This window comes from Rhamphochromis longiceps, linkage group LG16, assembly GCF_057381845.1.
Source record: "Rhamphochromis longiceps isolate RC_006_pf linkage group LG16, R_longiceps_female_GT1.1, whole genome shotgun sequence".
NCBI classification, from domain to species: domain Eukaryota; kingdom Metazoa; phylum Chordata; class Actinopteri; order Cichliformes; family Cichlidae; genus Rhamphochromis; species Rhamphochromis longiceps.
In genome coordinates, this window is record NC_140572.1 from 20457740 (window position 1) to 20464272 (window position 6533).

Below are 6533 nucleotides of genomic sequence, written 5' to 3' on the forward strand. Positions count from 1 at the left end.
TATTTTCTATCTCAGAGTCAGCACTAAATTTTCTTTTAGCCTTTTGTCTTCATAGGCAGCGGTGCTCACTGTAAAAATACCAAGCAGAGCAGTCAGTATATTGAGAGGCTGGATTTAATCTGTGGTCACTTCTGAACTGAAAAGCCTTCAAGTTACACAAAGACTTGGATGTTTTTCAGGGAAGCAGGAGGACAACAGGGCTACAATATCCTCTTCAACTCAGAAACACATCTCTGGCCACAAATAGAGCAGTTCCAACCACTCCCATCCAATCTGCGTGTTCACAAGGAGCACCCAGTTAGGAGAAAGTTTGCATCAAAGGAAGATGAAGAGAACTAAACTAAATAAACAGCAGGTCTGCACCAAAGCGCAGTGTCAGATAAATGAGGAGTATTCGAAACTGTGAATCCGGTTTCAGTAGTCTAAGTATTAAAATGTGAGCAGGGAATGGGCATAGTGGATGTCTTTAGGGTGTCAAGTATATTTATTTATACAGGACTTCAAGCTCCCTAAACCATTTTCCTACAATAAGCCCTCAGGAAATTCAGAACTCCACCAAGGCAGGTCACTCTCTGAGTGTTGTACAACACTGTTGTAATTTTATTTATTTATTTTGTTTGCTTTGTTGTTTTTAAGCATTTTTAAAGAAGTTTCACTGCAGAAAAAATAAAGTGCAAAGTGCAGACTTTTGCTTTTTAATATACTTGTAATAATCTTGAGTATAATTATTTGTATTTTATATAGTTCATTAATGTGGATGTAGTACATGTTTGCTTAGTAAGGTTTCTTTAAATATTCAGTAATAAATAGAAAATGAACAAAAGTTTTTTATGTTAATGTACATTTTTGGAGTTTAGTTATTTTTTTTTGACATTTTGGATTTTTATATTTATTTATTTTTCTTTAGATCTTAGATATTTTTATAGACGAGTACAGACTTGTGTCATTGTCAAGAAGACACTTGATGATGTTGACTTGCAGCATATCCAATAAAAAAAAAAGATAAAACAATAATCTTTTGGATTTGGATTTTTTATTTCCTTCTGGTAGAATCACTGCAGATGAACAGTGGTCGAGTATTTGTGCTACAGCATTCACACTACCCCTCCAGTTGCACTTGAAATGAGAGGAGTAAGAACACAGAATTAATTTGACTTCAATCTGCAATCTTCTGACATCTAGTGGTGAGATTACAGATACACACTGTACCTTAAATCAACCTCCCAATTTTAAAGTGACTTTCTAAGACTGATATATTATATTCTCCAAAAATTAATTCTGTTCATCTGGTCGTAGCGTTTTGTGGGAGAAACGTTTCGTCACTCATCCAAGTGACTTCTTCAGTCTCAGCTAACTGCAGGTTTCCCCAATCTTGTAAACAGTGCATCTGCATAATGACTGAAACCAGCCCACTGAAGGAACAATGGGCTGGGAGGTCAGTTCCTTAATCTTAATTATGCAAATTCTCATGACCATTGATCAACAACCACTGACCAAAACCCACTGATCAAAGACCACTGACCAATGGCCATGAGTACCATTCACAGAGAGTTGGGGAATGGCTGCAATCACAGCATTGTAAGATGGCGAAAGATGTACCCTTAGGCCCCCTCCTCGATTCAGAGATGGTCTTTCCCTTTTCACGTAAATGGCCTCCTCGACTCCGCGCTCAAACCAGCGTTCCTCCCTGTCCAGGATGTGTACATCCTCATCATTGAAATAGTGTTCACTGGCCTGTAGGTGTAAATAGACTGCAGAGTCCTGGCCTGATGAGGTAGCTCTTCTGTGTTGTGCCATCCACTTCGCTAGAGGTTGTTTGGTTTCCCCAATGTATAAATCCTGGCAATCCTCCTGGCACTTAACAGCTTACACTATGTTACTCTGTTTGTGTCGGGGACCCGATCCTTGGGGTGGACCAATTTTTGGCGCAGCGTGTTTTGGGGTTTAAAAGCCACAGAGACCCGGTGTTTAGAAAAAATGTGTCTCAACTGCTCCAATACTCCTGACACATACGAGATCACTACAGGTTTTCGCTTGGGCAGCGATTGTCCTTCTCTCCTGGATCGGCTGGAGCTTTCTTTAGGTGCCTTCCCAGCTTTGACAAAAGTCCAGCTGGGATAACCACATTTACTCAGGGCCTTCAGAAGGCCCTGAGTAAATGTGGTGTAATTAAATTGTAAAAACCGGTGTATACTTTACAGTCCGAATTTTCAACACGGGTTGAAATAGAGACTCAGCGTGGCTGCACCTTGTTGCACCTTGATGCTTAAATCAGTGATTTGGAGGTGCAGCGTGTCTGTGGACCCCAGAGGGTTAATAACACTCACCTTCATTCCATTTCCAGAGTGTAACAACCAACCACCTGTGTGAAATCTGAAATCCCCATGGTGTTGTTCAAAATGTGCTCTGGCACAATCATAAGCATTGGTTGCTACTGAAAACAAGAAAAGAGCTGGTCGCTATGGGCTGAACCATTTGTTAATTGTGGAGGGGGGTAACACTATGCAATAAATTCAGTTTTAGCATTTCTATACACTGTTAACTGTAACTACGCTCAAAATGTTCATGCTATTTTATTTTAAAAATCAACACTGTCATATGCAAAACTGGGGTGGCACTTGGTTGGCAAGAGATCATTTTAGGGTGGCACTTGCCACCACATGCCACCTGTGGTATATTGTAATAAGCAGCAGCTATTACTACCTCCCACCAGTAGGTGGTACTGTGGTATTGTATGTGATTGAAAAGCGAGCTGAGTAAAAGAGACCCGACCTCCACCATAGCCTCGTCTCAGTCCTCTGTGCTTGATCTAAAGTTGACTTTGACCGCAACCCACGTTAAACTAGCAGTTGGTACAACGCTGCATAAAGTTACAACATGGTGTCAGAAGTTGGCGAGACCGTGTGAACGGGGACCGCGACGTGAGTAAGCTAGCCGTAGATTAGCTAACGGTAGACGTTGCTAACGGCATGGAGCAATTCAGGCCACCATCGCCGCTACTGCTCACCGGCAATTTATCTGAGACCTGGTGCAGGTGGGAACAAAGATTCAGACTATATATGACTGCTACGGGTGCGCTGGAGAAAGATGAAAAGGTTAAAACAGCCATTCTTCTCCACACTATCGGTGAGGAGGCGCTTGAAGTGTACAATACACTCACTGTAACCCCGGCCGGAGACGCGCTAGCAATGGAGGACATTCTGAAAGCGTTTAAAGACTACCGTAGTCCACAAAAGAACGTTGTTTTTGAGCGCCATAAGTTCTGGTCATACCCAATGTCAACAGGTGTAACAGTGGACAGATATATCACAGAACTCCGTCAGAAAAGTAAAAGTTGTGAGTTTGGGGTCAATGAGGACGACATGATCAGGGACAAATTGGTGTTCAGCATAAATGACACAAGACTAAAAGAGAGATTACTTCGTGACAACGACCTCACACTGCGCAAAACGATAGAAATATGCAGATCAGCAGAAGTGGCCAAGTCACAGATTCAGGCTATGCAGTCAACAACTGCAGCCCAAGATACGTCAGTGGACACATTAAGAAAAATAACGGGACACATTAAATCAGGACACAGTAAAAACAAAACGAGCAACGACAAGCAAATGGTTTGTTACAAATGCGGCAACAAACACGCGCTCCGACAGTGTCCAGCCTATGGGGCAACATGCCACAAGTGTGGGAAAAATAACCACTTCTCAAAAGTATGCAGAGCAGGCGCAGAGAAAAGTAGAAACTACAAGAAAACAAAAACTATTAATAACATTGAGACTGATGGGGATTCACTGTACATTGGCGTGGTGTGCAGTGACAAGCACAAAACTGAAAGTTGGCATGAAAGTGTAACAATCGGAGACGTATCAGTCACCTTCAAGCTAGACACAGGTGCGGACGCAAATGTGCTCCCCAGATCAGTTTACAACAAGTTACCAGGGATGCCTCGGTTACAGCCCACAAAGACTGTACTCATAGCTTTTGGTGGAGCCCGCATACGTGCAGATGGTGTGGTGTCTCTTGAGTGTGAAGCACGGAAGCACAAGGCTGTGTTTGACTTTCTTGTATCAGGCCATGCAGATAAACCGATCCTGGGTGGACAAGCTTGTGAAGAGCTGCATCTGGTGAAACGAGTTGAGACCCTTGCCATAACATCCACTAAAACGAAACTAGCCAAACCACCTTCTACCAAGGAAGAGCTTGTGGAGATGTATGCTGATGTGTTCACAGGCTTAGGTGAGTTCCCTGGAGTTCACCACATACACACCGACCCAAATGCAACACCTGTGATTCATGCATGCAGGAACGTGCCTCTCTCCATAATGGACCCGCTGAAGAAGACGCTACAGGACTTACAAAACAAAGATGTCATAACACCTGTCAATGAGCCTACAGATTGGGTCAACAGTCTTGTCGCCACACAGAAGAAGAACGGAACACTAAGGGTGTGTTTGGACCCTTGTGATCTGAACCAAGCAGTTAAACGCCAGCACTACTCCATCCCCACACACGAGGACGTTCGCAGCAAGCTAGCAGGAAAATCCATCTTCACCATATTGGATGAAAAAGATGGATACTGGCAGATCAAGCTGGACGAGCCGTCATCAAAGCTTTGTACCTTTAACACACCTTGGGGCCGGTATCGCTTCCTCCGGCTCCCATTCGGGATCAAATCCGCCAGCGAGGTTTTTCAACAAAAGAATTGTGAGACTTTTGGCAACATTCCTGGTGTATTTATCATTGCAGATGATATGATAATTGCAGCTACATCAGAGCACGAACACAATGAAATCCTGCAGAAGGTCATGGAGAAAGCAAGAGCAGCTAACGTGAAGTTTAACAAGGACAAAATTCAGTTCAAAGTTGACACAGTGAAATACATGGGCCATATCATCACAGCAGCAGGGCAGAAAGCAGATGTTTCAAAGATCAAAGCTATTGTCGACATGCCGACTCCAGAAGACAAACAAAGCCTTCAGCGTCTGCTGGGAATGACGAAGTTTTTGGCACAGTACATTCAAAATGAAGCATCACTCACAGCACCTTTAAGACAGCTACTCAAAAAGGACACAGCGTGGCAGTGGCAGCCACACCACACAGCAGCGTTACAGATGCTCAAGGCGACGCTCACACAAGCACCAGTGTTGAGATTTTATGACCACAAGAAACCATTAACATTGCAGGCCGATTCTTCAAAAGATGGGCTGGGTGCATGCCTATTACAAGGAGGGCAACCTGTGTGCTATGCGTCACGAGCACTCACAGACACAGAAAAAAGGTATGCACAAATAGAAAAAGAGTTGCTAGCCATTGTGTTTGCCACTAAACGATTCCACCAGTATGTCTATGGAAGACCAGTGACCGTGCAGTCTGATCATAAACCCCTGGAGGCGATAATGCGTAAGCCGCTATGCAAGGCACCAGCAAGGTTACAAGGAATGCTGCTGCAACTACAGAGATATGATCTCACCGTCACATACACCCCCGGCAGAGACATGTTCATAGCCGATGCACTTTCACGTGCCACAACCACCAGTGACAATGAAAATGTGAGTGAAAGCACAAATGATGAAAGAGTTGTGTATGCTCTGGAGGCCACAGCAGCATTGAGTGAGAAAACACTGAGTGACCTGAGAACGGCAGTTGCAGCAGACAGCGTGCTACAGGCTGTGTGTGGAAGACACTTCAACGGATGGCCAGCTAAAAGGAAGAGTTTAGACAGAACACTCCACAGCTACTGGCCTATGAGACACAATATCAGTATCCACGATGACATTATTATGATAGGGGACAAGATTGTAATACCCCAAAGCTTCAGACAAGTGATCCTGGAGAAGTTGCATTTCGCTCACCAAGGTGTACAGCGCACAAAAGCCAGAGCAAGAAGAGTACTGTACTGGCCTGGCATGTCACACGATATAGAGACTATGCTTGAAAAGTGTGAACAATGCCAGCAAATGCAGCCAAAGAACCAGGCTGAGCCACTTATTCCACATCAGATTCCAGAGCTGCCATGGATGAAAATCGGAGCAGACATCTTCGAACTGAACGGTCAGCCATATCTTTTGTTAGTTGACTATTTATCCAAATACCCGGAAGTTCTTAACTTACCTGACAAAACGGCACACTCTGTGATTCAGAAGATGAAATCAGTCTTTGCAAGACACGGGATTCCCAAAGAGATAGTGAGCGATCATGTTCCATTTGCCAGCTACAAGATGAGATCGTTTGCAGCATCTTGGGAGATAAAGCTAACTTTTTCCAGTCCCAGTTTTCCTTCTTCAAATGGAATGGCGGAGCGAGCCATAAAGACCGTTAAACATGCACTTAAAAAAGCAATACGAACTGGAACAGATCCACATCTAGTGCTGTTATCTCTGAGGAACACTCCAGTCACAGGACTGAATGTGTCACCTGCACAAATGTTGATGGGAAGGGTTCTCCGCAGCACGCTGCCATGCGCCAGTGCTGTGTTGAGACAGTCAACCCCACAGAACATTCACGATAAAGTGCGTGGACTGCAGTCAAAGCGGAAA